The sequence below is a fragment of the Lygodium microphyllum genome, chromosome 18, assembly GCF_053477565.2.
Source record: "Lygodium microphyllum isolate KBCC chromosome 18, Lygodium_microphyllum_v1.1.10, whole genome shotgun sequence".
Taxonomy (NCBI): domain Eukaryota; kingdom Viridiplantae; phylum Streptophyta; class Polypodiopsida; order Schizaeales; family Lygodiaceae; genus Lygodium; species Lygodium microphyllum.
The window spans coordinates 62,314,027-62,329,511 of NC_141152.1; the positions used below are offsets into that span (position 1 = coordinate 62,314,027).

Below are 15,485 nucleotides of genomic sequence, written 5' to 3' on the forward strand. Positions count from 1 at the left end.
AAATGGAAGAAGATGTTTGCATCGGTGTTCTACTTAAAAGTTTTCCTCCTAAATATAATAATGTATCAACAACTCTAATCAACATGCCAAACCCTTAACTTGTTGATATCCAAGCATCACCGCTAGAGGAGGAAAAGAAGCTAAAAACTAAGGAAGAACGAAGCACCTCTAGAGATAAACATGCCTTATAGGTTGGCAACAGGTACAAAGGCAAGAGGATCAGCTCTTCTATGACTTCTGCAAAAGGACCGGACACACCGAGAAGTTCTGCCATGCCAGAAAGAGGTTCCAAAAGGCCTATCTAGTTGCAGTCAAAGAAGAAGAAGAAGAAGACCACCAGGAGAAAAAGACCACTAGGAGAAACCTCATTAGTCCTACTATTCAGATAGACTTTTTTAGCTTTGTATTTCCTAACCCTAATGCTTCAAACATAAACTTATAAACTCCTCAAATAAGCCTTGTACTAAAGCCTCTGTACACTTTGTGAGGCCCCTGCTATAGCCTCTAGATGACCATCATGTTTGTGGTACCCACACTTAGCCTTTTCTACGACAGCCTCTGGTGTTTTGCCATGTTTATGGTGTGCCCACACTTTGTAGTTGTTGCGTTCACTAAAGCCTCTACACACTTTGTACTTTTGGTTGTGATTGAGGAGGGGTGTTGAAATATTTGCAATCACACCTACTTCAGTCCCTTTGTAAGGAGCAGTGAGGGCTCAGAACCAAAATCCCATATGCATAGTAGGAGAAAGTGCCACCACTCAATTCCTATAAGCATTGTACTTATACTCTTTTTCTAATGTAATGATAGTACTCTTTTCTTTCCAGTAAAGTGTCTTGTCACTGTCAATACACAAGATTGTGTTTATGAGTCCAAGTCTCAATCTTGGAACCTAATTCACTTGTGTAACAATTTGTCTTTGTCAGGATCAATGTCTTCATAAGTTTCTTCTTCCTCTTTCAACCTCCATAGCTTTCATATCTACCATGTTCTAGATCCCGCATATTCTAACACATTTGAAACACAACTTATTATATTAGATTTATCCGAGTCTGGATTACAAGAGAAAAGTTTATTTAGTTACATCCCATGAATATCTTTTAGGTTTTTCTTAAGTATTTGGTATATTCTGAATCACTGGAGCTTGTACAATTTTATTCTTTGTAAGTTCAAGTTCTATTCAAGTCCTGTTGGGACAATTGACATGGATATGTCCAATGTTGTGGCACCAGGAGTATCAATGTTTAGGGTACTTTGGACATTCCCTTTTGAAATGACCTAACTCCTTGCAATAAAAACGATGTGGAGCTTTATCACTTGGGGTCACAAGATTCTTGGTTGTCCTTGGTAGGAGTTTCTTCTTTAGACCAAATTGTCCTAGGATCCTTTTAGCATATCGAAGTGGTCCTTTATCTTGGAAATTATGTTCCCAGATTGTCCTCTTCTTAGTTCGGGACTGAGCTCCATGGACAATCGGCTTTTCTTGTAATACTAAAGAATACTTCTAAGCTTCGACATTTTGGAAAGACCCAATCTATATTAGTTGAGAAGAAACTACTTAAGAGAAATTCATTGCAAGTTATGGCTGTCATTCCTTGTAAGAGTATCTCTAATCATTTGCAAATTCTAGGCTCAAAGTTGATGCAAATCATATTCCTTGGGTTAACTGTAGTTACAAGAGTAAAGTTGATTCCAATATAAGTTGTATTGCATGTTGATAAAATTTCTAGGATTTCTAATCATCCTGAAGAGGTGTTAAGTTGCATTCAAAGACTCGATAATTCCCAGAATTCTACAATTCACACTATGTATTGCATTTCGTTGCGTTCTTCATCGTTGCAAGAGCCAAGATATCCGTTGTAGGTTCTAGGTCTTTGTCTTCATGTGATTCCTCTATATATCCGAAGACAACACTTGTGTAGCTTCATTTCCTTGGAGGCTCCATATCTTTTGGACTTAAGTTAGGGCAGTCTGCTTGGACATGTTCTAGCTCATTGCAATGGAAGCATCAGTGGTTGGGACATATCCTAATGATGTTCCCTATCTCTCCACACATATGGCATCTCTTGTCTTGATCTCCAGAATAATCTTTGCTACAATTGCCTGATTTAAGTTATTGGATGATTAGATTCACTCGAAATAATGCATCTTGCAAGTCTATTGGACGCATTACTTTAAGATGGTGGTTCTTCAGAGGAGTGTCCAAGCCATGATAAAACTTGGATACTTGTTGCGCAATATCCATAGGCGGTGCATATTTTAGTAGGGTTACAAACTTTGAGTAGTAAGCTTCCAAGGTTAATTCTAGTTGCTTGATCTTGAAGAATTCATTCATTCTCAAAGTTTGGCAGGTTGGCGGAAGGTATCATCCACGTACAATATCTTTCAGCTGAGCCTAAGTGACAGCGGCTTCAGAAACACCTTGATGTTGCACCATTTCTTCCACTATATTAGAGCCTAGGCCAACTAACTTAAGTTTGCCTATCATTGCTTGATTGGCAGTAGCAATCCCTGAAGTAGAGAAATAATCATCCATTGACTCAATCCATATCTCCGCCTCTGCTGCGACATCTATCCCTCCTCCATCAAACTTGGGTGTCCTAATTTGCTTGAGAAGGAATTTCTTCTCTTGCATGTCAATATTCGTGGGTGGAGAAGGTGCCTAACAATCAATCCATACCATTTAGGTTATTTTGTTTAGGATATGCTTATGAACCATACATAAATCTATCACATATCATTACAAAGTTTTGCTTTGATACCAACTATAATGTACCACCTATCGGTTGTCCAAGCACGTTTTAGTGGTCCATCAAAAAACAAATCTAAGCGTGGCCGTGCGTCACTCCCATGGAATGTTTTGGGGTTTGTCGCCTAGGGTTTCCCGAGTCCCTGTCTTGCAATGGAACGTTCGCGGTTGAACTCACTAGGATCAACCTGAAATCTCAATTCTTAGTGGTCAAGGTCTTCTAACAACATTCTAGCATTGGGTCCTAGACATCCTACTTTATGCAGAGATACCCAAGCCAAAGATGACCCATGCCGAACTTGGTTCAAAGAGAATGGGAAATGAGAGGGATGTGTCGCTCAACCTCTCTACCATAGGGCATAGTCCCATTCTGGTCCCTTAAAAGGGCATGAGTCGAGTTCTATCCTAACAATTTCTCAGGGTCAAACATCGATAAACCTTGTGAGAAGCCTCCCAATCTTCTAGGACTATCCTTCCATAGGATGGACTTGTCGGGGGTTCTGTCCACTCACTTCCCTTGATAGCTTTCTTTTTCTAACTAGTTCCTACAACAATTAGGTGCGACATTTAAAACCAACTTCCTTACTTAAGCCTTTAGGAAAAAAGGTTCATTCGCATAATTTACAGCACAGACATGAAAACAGAGCATGCAATCCTTTTGGCAAACAAGTTCATTAACTTATCTTCAAGTTAATGTTTGTCTCCTGCCCATACAGGTGAAATTATGTATTCCCTGTCCAACAGAAGTACCCGGTCCAATTCACATGGCACTATAATTTCCATCCATGATCTAGAATAGGATCAGGATAGTCTTCACCTCCATTCTGGACTAGACAAGGGGTGTCCAGAGGTCGCCCAGAGCTCCACCTGACCCTAAGCGGCTTAGGAGTGAAACACAATTTCCATGGTTGGCCTTATTACCAGTCGACCTTCGGCTCGTGAAAATCGAGTAGTACTCTCTCGGGGTAATCTGTGGTGCGATCTTGGAGATTGATCTGAGAAAATCACAAAAAAATATTTTTCTAACACTTTGTTGATTTTTTGTACATTTGGAGGTTTGAAATAAAGAAGAGGGTGGGAACAACCTCTTGGGAAATCCAAGAAATCACTGGATGGAAATATTTCATGGACCGCTTTACCAAGGGGGGGTGAAGAGTAAAGATCAATGGAGGAAGGTGAAGGGAAAATGTGTAATGTGAAAAGAAAAGACTCATATGAAATGGATTTGGAGCCATCCAAATGACATGTGAGGCTCATAATGTCATGGCTTTGGAGCCTTATGATAATTCAAACAAATGGGACCCTTCTTGGAAGCATTAGTGGAAGAAAAGTCTGGCACATGATTTTGTAATTTTTTTAAAAAATACTTTCACTCCAATCCAAAAAATATTTTTAACATGAAAGTTGTAGCCATGAGCTGAAGTTTTGGCTGGTATTTTTTTATAATTTTTTGGAGCTACAAGTTGGGAGATATGGCCAAATGGTGGACGCCAACTTTTTCCAACTGTGGTGGCGACCACCTCCCAATTTTATACACACCCACACTTTCTTTCCCACACTTAACACTTCCATAAAACATCATTCATTAGACTCCCAACCCTTTCCCCTCTCTTCTCCTTTCTCTCAAGCTAATAAACCATTAGAATTTCCCTCCTAAATCACCCTCAAATCATCCTTAATTGTAGTAGTAATGTATGAATTCTCACTACTCTCTCTCCATTATTGCTAGATATGATCTTATTTTATGAAGATTCTCTATATTTTTTTATAGAAGAGCTCTTGGACTCAAGCTATGGGAGGGAGAATGGAGACAACTCACCTATGATGGAACTTGATTAAGTACAAAATTGGTCAACAAAACATCTAGATGGAGCTTCCACATTGATGGAACCACCTTAATATAGCTTTGATAGTGTTAATTCCTATTCTATCTTAACCTCCTCCCTAGACACCCTCAAGGCCTATATAAAGAGGTCTTCTCCTTTGTAATTTTCAAGAGAGAGCCAAGAGGCCGCCTTCAGCCCTATTGAGCCTTCCCCAATCTCTCTTATGAGCTTATGTAGTTCATTCTCTTACTATAGCTTATGCATGCTCTACAGTGTAATAAGCCCATGCTATTGGTGTCCATACTATGTATATTGGTTATGTCTATATGGTTCTCCATCTCTTGTGCCCTCTCAAGTTTTATTGATTCATCTATCTTTTGCAGTTCTCTCTCTCTCTCTCTCTCTCTCTCTCTCTCTCTCTCTCTCTCTCTCTCTCTCTCAATTTTCCTCTCTTCTCCCTCACAAGCTCCTCTCCCTCTTGCATAGCGTCCTAGTCCACTCTTCCATGACTAGGTGGTTCCCGTACCTCATTCACTTTGTGGCAGAAGAGAGTTTGGCATAGTATAGAGGCTGCCATACCGAATTTCTTTCGTCATAAAATTAGTGCCCCCACTGAGAACATTCTAATCCACAATTCTCTACCTCCTTATGTAGGACGATACAATACATAGTGGTGCATCCTCTACAACAAGTGCTCTAAGTGGCTCTTCTCCAATGCCTTCACCAACTCTTTTTGAAGCTGGTCGAAGTCCACGACTCCCACAATGGTCTCCCAAGGAAGCCCAAAAAGGAAGTATGCCTACCGGATGACGGCATCTATGCGGGTAAAAGGTGTTCACCTTAGAAATTCCATTCTCTCACAATGAAAAAAATCCTGTTGCCATCAATTGTTAGGCTCTCATAATGGTGGTGAGTCTTTTGCAAACAAAGTGAAGGCCCTTTCGGGAGGTACTCGTCTTCAAATCATCAAATCTCTCTCTCTCTGGCCTAATCCACATCAAAGGACAACAACTATGCATGAACGGTGTGGAGTTTTGTAGAGGTGAAAAGTATGGAGAATACCTTCAACTGTTGCTAGCTCAAAGGTTGGGTGTGGTTGAAAAGGTGGCCATCACATCTTATGAAATATATGTCGCTGAGGATGGACACACTAAGGCAAAGACAATCACTGGTGATAAAATTCTCTATATAGTAAAGTTGGTGGGTTCAAAAAAGAAACACTCTGGGAAAAATCATTTATAATTCAAGAAAGTTCATTCCCTCTACTCCCTTAAGTAGTCTCCACTTATGAATAATAATAATAGCGTGAATTTCTACACCTTCCACTCTTTACACAACATCTGAGTTAATGTATGCATCAATAGGAAGATTTTCTTCCAGCAGCGTCTTGTCATGTACTTTGGGTCTGAAAGATTAAGGAAGATTCTTGTATCACGAGAACCTATAATCTTTCCAATGCTAGATTACAATGCAACCTTCAATGTAATGTCTTTATTTTATTATAATAGTTTCTCATGAATCACCGTGAGTTGTATGGACCAATCCAACCTCTTGCTATGCAAACTGTGCATATTGTAGCCAACACAAAGCTTAGATTCCAAGGCATTATTTGAAGCATACTGGGGCCTAGACGTCTTGTTGAAATCAATGCATCTGTGAACCCATTTATCCTTACCCTCATAAAATACAACTTAAGTCTAGACGTGTTCATCTTTGTACTCTACTAAGGCAACATGGCATTTCCAAGCTTCTTTGGGTGCAATGGGAAAAATGCTGTGGATTTTTTGGACAACCTTGAGATGGCCTTCCTTGTCTCTGGGAGGGATGATGAAGCATTAAAGTTGAGGGATTTCCCTTTGGTGCTCAAGGAAGAAGCTAGAATTGGTTCCAAACTCTAAATCCAACCCAAAGAGCTGAATGGGAGGGATTGAAGGTAGCTTTCTTGCAGAGATTTCAATAAACTAACTCAGCTGAAGAGTTATGGCAATGGCTTTTGGCCCTGCATCAAAGTGATCCTTATGGTTATGCAACTTATGAGGAAGGGTTTTTGAAGCTTTGGGGGCAGTGGGTCAGACTCACTGAATCCTGGTGAGAGAGCTCCAAATTGCCTTCAAAAGGATCGATTTATTTTAGGTTTGTATCCCTTGCTCAAGGAGAGGGTAAAGGTGAAATTTCCAAAAACTTTTGAAGATGCTTTGAGAATCACTAAGGAAAAGAATCAAAAGATTCTCTACCAAGCCCAAGCTAGCGAAGCAGATTTGGGAAACAACATCACAACTATGGAGGCCTCTCAAGTTCCCCCAAATGTATCTAATGCACTAGGCCTTGTTAGAGGTCAAGAATACATGATCCAACAACTAAACAATCTTACTAATCAACTAGATTGTTTGAGAGTGAATCTTGTGCAAGATGTAAGAAGACCTATCGAGGGAAATGGTGGGAATCGACCACAAATGCGGTGACAAGCAAGGGAGATGTTGTGTTACAACTGTGGAGAAAATGGACGTGGCATGTACAATTATCCTCACCCTAGAAGATATGATCACACTGCCAGAGGTCCTCGACAACAAGTAAGCCCTCCTCGTGCTAGGACTCAAGAGCAAGAGCAGTCACGACCTACAATTTTACAACCACCTTATGTTCAAGCTGAAACCTCTGATGTTCAACCAAATATTAATGTCATAAAGATAGAGGAGGTGGTCAGGGATAGAAGGCTCCACGAAGAAATAGCGAGAGGTAAGATGAAGGTAGATGTAGTAGAGACCGTGCCTGTCAAGCGGGTACATGTCCAAACTGAGGCAAGCAAGGAAGCAATCAATGAGGCAAGTACATCACGGGCACCTAGAGATGAAGGGAAGAAGAGAAAGACTCAAACTAGGTCTAAAATTGATATCTCCGACTTCCCTTGGGGTTCTCGGACACAACCTTATGATCTGATAGCAGATGTGAGCTCTCAAGGGCCAAAATTTACTTGGCCACAACTACTTCATGCCTCTCCAAAGCTACGATGACAATGGTAAAAAATGGTAAGCACAAGGGCAAGGCAATGTAAAATGGTTAGTGCAATCAAGGCATATGGCCTCAAAGATATAGTGCCTTTAGTGGAGGCTCAAATCAAAGGTCAACGGATTCAAAAAACATACATCGATAGTGGAGCAGAGGTTTGTGTCATGACAGAAAAGATTATGCATCAATTAGTCTTAGAAGTAATGGAATCCTCAACCTTTAGGGCAAAGATGGCCAACAATGATGCGGTCACATGTGTGGGTGTAGTGAAAGCTTTGAGAGTTTCTGTTTTTGGAATCACTGTAGTAGTGGATGTTTATGTGATGCTAGTAAAGGGAGAAGGATATCCCCTCATCCTAGGGAGACCTTGGCTTATGGGCATCAGAGCTAGGTAAGATTGGGCAACAGGGGATTTGGAGTTGAGGCCATGTAATGTGGGTGGACACGATCAAAAGGTGGTTTACAACTTGAAGAGTGGGCATCAAGAGAACCTTAAACTAGGTAAGAGTGGGCAACAGGGGATCTGGAGTTGAGGCCACGTAATGTGGGTGGCCACGATCAAAAGGTGGTTTAAAACTTGAAGAGTGGGCGTCAAGAGAACCTTAAACTAGAAACATATGCCGATGAGTGGAGCTCAAGTGGATGTTCTTCATCGGTAGAAGAGGAAGAGAGTTCAAGTGGAGAGAGTGATAGCACTCTCAAAATTATGGGCATCACCTTAAAGTAACCTACCTCATCAAAAGACAACCCAAGAATCCAAGGAGAAGATGTGTGGGATGCTAGCCTAGAGAAGATGATATCCAAGGATATAAAGGATGAAGAAAGGGAGGGTTATGTGAATGTTCTCAAGAAGCATGCATCATTGTTTATTTCTGATTATACTCACATTATAGGTGTCACTGCAGTGAAGCATCACATCCAACTCAAAGAAGGAAGCAAACCTGTAGTACAAAGATTGAGAAGAGTGGGAGTTGTGCAACAAGATGTACTATTGATGGAAGTAAAGAGACTCTTGAATGCAAGATTCATATACCCAGTGGGAGATTTAGAATGGGTCTCCCCGGTAGTAGTAGTGAGGCCAAAGAAAAATGGTAAGTGGCGAGTATGCATAGATTACAAGCCACTAAATGCTGCAATAAAGAGGGACCACTTCCCTCTCCCATTTTAGGATAAAATCTTGAATGAAGTAGCAGGACATGAGCAGTATATAGTGTGTGATGGCTACTTCCAGATTCGCATTGCAGAGGAGGATCAAAAGAAGACCACTTTCATCACACCATGGGGCTGTTTTTCCTTTCAGGTCATGCCCTTTGGTCTCACAAAAATGCCCCAGCAACCTTTCAACGATTCATGAATATGGTCTTCCAACCTTACTTTGGTAAGTCCATAAGGGTTTTCATAGATGAATTTTGTATTTACAACTCAAGGAACATACATCTACGCAAGGTTGATGAAGGATTTACTCGCTTAGCTAGGTTGGGTGGACAACTAAATAAGGATAAATGTGACATTGGGGAAAGCAAGGTTACACTACTAGGGCATGTAGTGTCAATTGAAGGAATTGAGGTAGATCCAAAAAAGGTAGAAACATTGCTAGCTCTACCTTCCCCAACCTCCATCAAACAATTAGTCTCCTTCTTACAAAAGCTAAGATATTTGGGTAGATTTATACACTTACTCTCTCAGGCCATATATCCCCTGCAGCAACAACTGACACTCCAAGAAACACTTGTATGGAGTGAACAGAGTGAAGGATATTCTAAGGAGATAAAGAAAATGTTGGGATCACTTTCTATAATCCTCCAGCCTTGTTTGGAAGAAATGTTCTTTGTAAACCCTAGCGTGGGAGAAGAGGCCATTGGTGCTGCTCTCCTACAAAAAGATCCAAAAACATTCTTCATGAGGCCTGTGTATTTTACCAGCCGCCTCATGAAAGCCTCAGAGAAGGCTTACACCTCCATGGAACAACTCGTGTTGGCCCTCATGTTTGCAATAACCAAATTTCGGACATATTTGCTTCCAAAGAGGTTTGTGATCATCACTATGGAGGATATGTTTCCCTACGCACTACAACATATGGAAATCTCTGACAAAATAGCAAAGTGCGTGGTCCGACTTCAAGAGTTTGATTATACAGTGCAGGTTGAAACACAACTTGAGCATGCATGGCTGATATTTTGACAAACAGGTGCTATGAGAAAAATCTCACGGTGAAAAGAAAGGACCTTTCACCACCCCCATCCATAAAGACTCTTGTAGATGCTTATAGCCTCTACTTTGATGGTGCATACAAGAGAACTAAGGATAAGGCAACCGTAGGCATTGTTGTTTTCTCTCCTTTAGGAGAGAAAATCTATGGTGAAGGAATCATCTTGGAAGGTGTCCACTCTAACAATGAGGCAGGATATCAAGCTTTAATTTATGGTCTTTGTTGGTGTCTTAATAATTCAATCGAGAGGTTGAATGCTTTTGGAGACTCCATGCTATTGGTAAGGCAGATGCAAGGTACATGGGCATGCAAAAATACAAACCTCTCTAGTAAAATGAGAGATGCCAAATCTCTTATGAGAACATTTAGGGAGGCACAAGTACATCATGTGCCAAGAGACCAGAATAAGGATGCCGACCATCTAGCATCATCAAAGTTGAATGAGTCAATGGTGGAAGCAGTGGCTATCAAACCCACACTTTAGCAAGGCAAGGAAGACTTAGAAGATATTCTACACCTCTTAGAGCAAGGAGAAGCTCCCAAAAACTTGACTAAGGGAGAAAGATAGTGGCTAGCTCGGAAGGCTACAAGATATCGCATGGTAAATGATAGTTTGTATTCTCTTGGTAAGGATGGTGTGCTTAGGAAAGTGCCTTCAAAGTGAAAAATTGAAAAAATCTTAAAATCTTGCCATGATGATGTGTGTGGAGACCACTTTGCACACAACATCACAAGTAGAAAGGTTCTACAAGTCGGCTTTGCTTTGCACATGACATCACAATTAGAAAGGTTCTACAAGCTATCTTTACTTGGCCCAGTCTACACCAAGATGTCAAATATTGGTGTCAAACATGTGAAGAATGTCAGAAATCAGGACCATGATGGCTCATAGCAGAACTCGAAACCCCAATCAAGGTCTATGGATCCTTTGAGAAGTGGGGAATTGATGCCATAGGGCCTCTACCACGCACTCCATGAAGAAAAGAGTATATTATCATGGGGGTAGATTACATGACTAGATGGGCCAAGGCTATGCCAACTAGAAGAATCACTACTAAGGAAGTGAGTAAATTCATCTTTGACCACATTTGTTGTAGGTTTGGTACCCCTCTTGAAATACTATCAGATAGAGGACCAAAATTTAGAGCTAATGTGGTGGGTGAACTCATGCAAAATCTAAATATTCAATGATGACACTCTACCCCTTACTACCCTCAATGCAATGGATTGGTGGAAAAGGTAAATTGAATGATTTGTAAAATCATCAGCAAACATGTATATTCAAGGCCCTGGGATTGGGACAAGAACCTTAGTGGAGCTCTATGGGCTTACAGAACCTCCTTCAAAATCATGTTAGGGTTCACACCTTTTCATCTAGTTTATGGACAAGAGGCTCTTTTGCCTATTGAGGTGAAATTAGCTAGCCTTCGGGTATTAGGTGGCACAGTAGGATCTCAAAAGGAGAAGTTACATCAAAGATTACTGGACCTAGAGCCTTTGCAAGTACTTTGCTGGATTATGATCAATTTGTGTTTGTCTTCTAAATACTTTGGTGGATTATGATCAATGTCATTTGAAAAATTAAAGTTGACCCCATGCGTACTCTACCGAATCAGATTTGATAAGTTGCTACCGTGATCGAGCTTCAAACAATGCCACCATGTCTACTACAAATTGAATCTCTGCATGCTTTCACTCCTGCCATCATTGTTAAATATTTTACTATGATCCACAATAGACTACCTCATCTATGTAATTGCCTTCGTAAAATGATATTTAGCATTTGATGTGTTTAAGAAAGGCTAGTCTGATCTTTCTTGTTGAATGCATGGAATGGTGCTCAAAGGTAGTAGATGGACATGACGATCAAAGTTTGTATACATAGTAAAGGCCACTAGGTGGGGGGGGAGAAGCAAAGGCTATATAAGCCTTAGCCTCCAAGGCTTGAAAAGATACATATCTCATTATATTGATGTGCACACACACACACACACACACACACACACATATAAGACAAAGATAGAGAGAGATATTGAGAGTGAGTGAGAAAGTGTGTATAGAGGGATTGATAGATGGAACCTTTTGTATTTCACCTAAATCAAGTTAGTCTAGAAAGAAACCAAAAAATCATGACTTAAAACAACAAAGCCTATGCTTGTAAACTTAGGGTCTAAATGGGTACTTATTCACAAGAGCACTTGTTGTATTCATTGTTACATAAAAAAGAATGTTTGAAATGCTTATGATTTCAAAAGAGAAATACCTAAATATAGGTTGAAATTATGGTTGAGTCTCAAGGATAGTTGTATACATTCTATACAAAGAGAGCCGATTTACAACTCTAGATTGCTAGGACCAATACTAGATGTGAGAGCTTTGTTTGTAGGGACTCATTGTAGGCTAGGAGGTACCCAAGAGCCAGGGGCCTCTAACCATAATTTCTTGGCCATGATAGGACTATCCTACTCCTTGCAAACCCATGTGGATCTCCCAAAAGGCCCCAATGCTAGTTAAGGGGAAACTGAATGGTTTATTTTTTCCTTTAGGTGGAGTCCACATATGGACTAGAAAACTTATTGAAATGAAGAGAATAAGATTTAAATAAATATTTACTTTTTCAAATATATTTTTTATTGTACACATGTTTGTGCTTAGACTACATGAATGAATATTATTTTAAAAGCATTAATTAATGAATTTAATGTTATATATCCAACTACATTATGCTAGATTAATATAAAAACTAAAGAGATTCTTTGAGGAAAGCAATTGATTTCTATAAAGAAATCCTTTGAGAAAAGCAAGTGATTAGATCCTTAATATGGGTCTTACCAAAGGCAAGATGATCTTAGTTAGTCAAGAGGCTTCCTTTATAACCTAAACATTAAAATAGGCAAATCTAGGAAGCACCAAATGTTGACTATCCTAGTGTCTCATCATTAGAACCCAACTAGTAGTGTTTTAGGGAGATAAAGTTGAGACTATACCTCATGGGTAGAGGGGTTGATACACATCACCCCCCCTTGTTTCTCCCTCTCTTTGAACTAAGTGTAGCAATGGTTCACTTTGGCTTAAGGGATGATAGCATTTTGGTCACTTTAGAAGTTGATGCTAGATGACTAATAGAAGACTATAATATTTTATATTAGGTTTTCCATTTTTTAGGTCAATGCTTATAGAGTTGAGGTGCAACTTCCTATATGACGTAGACTCAAGTAGTTCAAGGTTATGACTATTTGGTTATTCTGATGATATCAAAGGTATCAAGAATCGCGTGGTGGGGGGACTTGCTCAAGATGTTGTGCTGAACACACACAAAATGCACAAGGAGAAGTTCACTCAAGAGAAAAGAAGAGAGATGGAGGTCAAAACGTTTTCTTGCTGGTTTCTTCTTCTTCTTCCATACACTTTACAATGTACACAAAGTATAGATAAGATACAACATAAAGGAAAGTGGCCTACTAAGTCAAACAATGCATAATTGACTACACTATTCGACTGGCGCTATAACTATGCCAGCTGTAAATAGGTATAACAACCTGAATATAATAAGTAATGAGTCAATGGCCATGTGAGAGTCATAATGACCACCGACGTGCTAAGTGTAGATGTGTGGATTCATCTAACCAGGCGGTCCATCATTAATGGCCTCATGTGTTGAGCTTGTCATCTCAACACTCCCCCTCAAGCTCAACTGCATCTTTGCAACTCCAAGTAAGCTTCGAAACTTTTGAAGCTTCTATGTACCCAATGCCTTCGTGAAGATGTCAGCTATCTGATCCTGTGTGCTGACAAACACCAAGTCAATCTCACCTGCTAGTACCTTCTCTCTCACAAAGTGGTAGTGTACCTCAATATGTTTTGTTCTGGCATGGAACACATGGTTCCTAGCCAACTGTATATTGCTCATGTTGTTACAATAAATGACAACTGGACCTTCCACCTGCACATCTAAATTAGCCAATAACTTTTGCAGCCATACTACCTCATATGCTGCAAGAGTAGCACCTATATACTCAGCCTCTATACTCGACAAAGCAACTGTAGATTGCTTTTTACTGCTCCAAGTAACTGCTGCACTACCAAGAGAGAACATGTATCTGCTAGTAGATCTTCTATCAGACATACTACCATCCCAATCTACATCTGTGTATCCAAACACCTGTACATCTATACCTGCCTCATATAAAATTCCATAATGTAATGTGGACTTCACATACCTCAATATGCATCTGACTCCATCCAAATGTGGCTTTCTAGGTACTTGCATAAACTGACTCACAAGACCAACAGCGTAGCTCAAGTCTAGCCTTGTAATGGTCATGTAGATAAAATCCCCACTATCCTCCTAAACAAAGTAGGGTCTTCTATCTCGTCCCCATCATTAGCACTCAACTTTACATTCTGCTCCAACGGGATTGAAAGTGGTTTGCATGCTGTCATATCATACTTGGACAACATATCCAAGCCATACTGTCTTTGGGAAAACCATATACCATCATCACATCTGATCACCTCAATGCCAAGGAAGTACCTTAGCTCACCTAAATCCTTCATCTCAAACTTTTTCTTCAAAAAATCCTTGACTTTAGCAATCCCACTATCACTATCACCTATAATAATCAAGTCATCCACATAGATGACTATGATGACTAAACTTGCATCTCCCTTTCTCACATAAAGTGAGTGATCAGTATCAAAAATATAAAAGCCAATATTGACAAGATACTCTCTGATCTTGTCAGACCATGCTGTAGGTGTTTGCTTGAGCCCATAGAGCGCCTTCTTCAACCTGCACACATACTGGGATGCTCTAAATCTTCATAACTTGCTATAGCTGATCCATGTACACTTCTTCTTGCAAATCACCATGTAAGAAGGCATTCTTCACATCCATTTGCTGCAACCTCCAACCTTTGGCTGCTGCCAAAGCAATCACACATCTGACAGTTGCCATCCTAGCAACTAGACTGAAGGTTTCTTCATAGTCTATGCCATATGTCTCGGCATAGCCTTTTGCAACCAGCCTAGCTTTGTACCTACTAATAGAACCATCTGCATTGTGCCTAATCTTATAAACTCACTTATATCCAATAGCTTTCTTGCCCTTTGGGAATGATACTAGATCCCAAGTCTTATTGGCCTCTAATGCAGCCATCTCCTCATCCATTGCTACATCCCAATGAGTATGACCAACAGCATCCTCAAAACAAGTGGCCTCAATATCCTCAACTAGTTTCACCATATAAGCATAATAGTGAGCTGCATAACCTTCAAAACCAAATCGTTTAACAGGGTATCTAACCCTGCTAGATCTGCGTACCACCGGATCACTCAATGGAGCCTTTACATTACTATGAGCTCTCTGTACACCTGGTGTCCTGACAGAAGGAATACTAAGCTCATCATCCAAGCTCTCTGAGCCACTGGAGTTTCCATCAAGAATTGCATCAATGCCATCTGACACTTTATTCTTTTCTTTGTCTTTACCTGTAGTGCTACTAGATGCACCTGAAGATGTAGAGCTACTCCTTAGTCTCCCAGACCAAGGACTACCAGATGATGTCTTTGGTCCACTAAGAGTTCATGATTCTTGCTTTTCAGCCAGCACATGAGTGTCATGATCATCATCGTCATCCAATGCATCACCACTAGATGCATACCAACTGCTCATTTCATCAAAGATGACATCCCT

At 40.3% G+C, this 15,485-nt stretch overlaps 1 pseudogene; it reads right to left on the minus strand.

The window, feature by feature from the left end:
• Positions 1-1,739: 1,739 nt before the first annotated feature.
• Positions 1,740-1,866, minus strand: LOC148020944 (5.8S ribosomal RNA; annotated as a pseudogene; the record flags this gene model as incomplete).
• Positions 1,867-15,485: the final 13,619 nt, after the last annotated feature.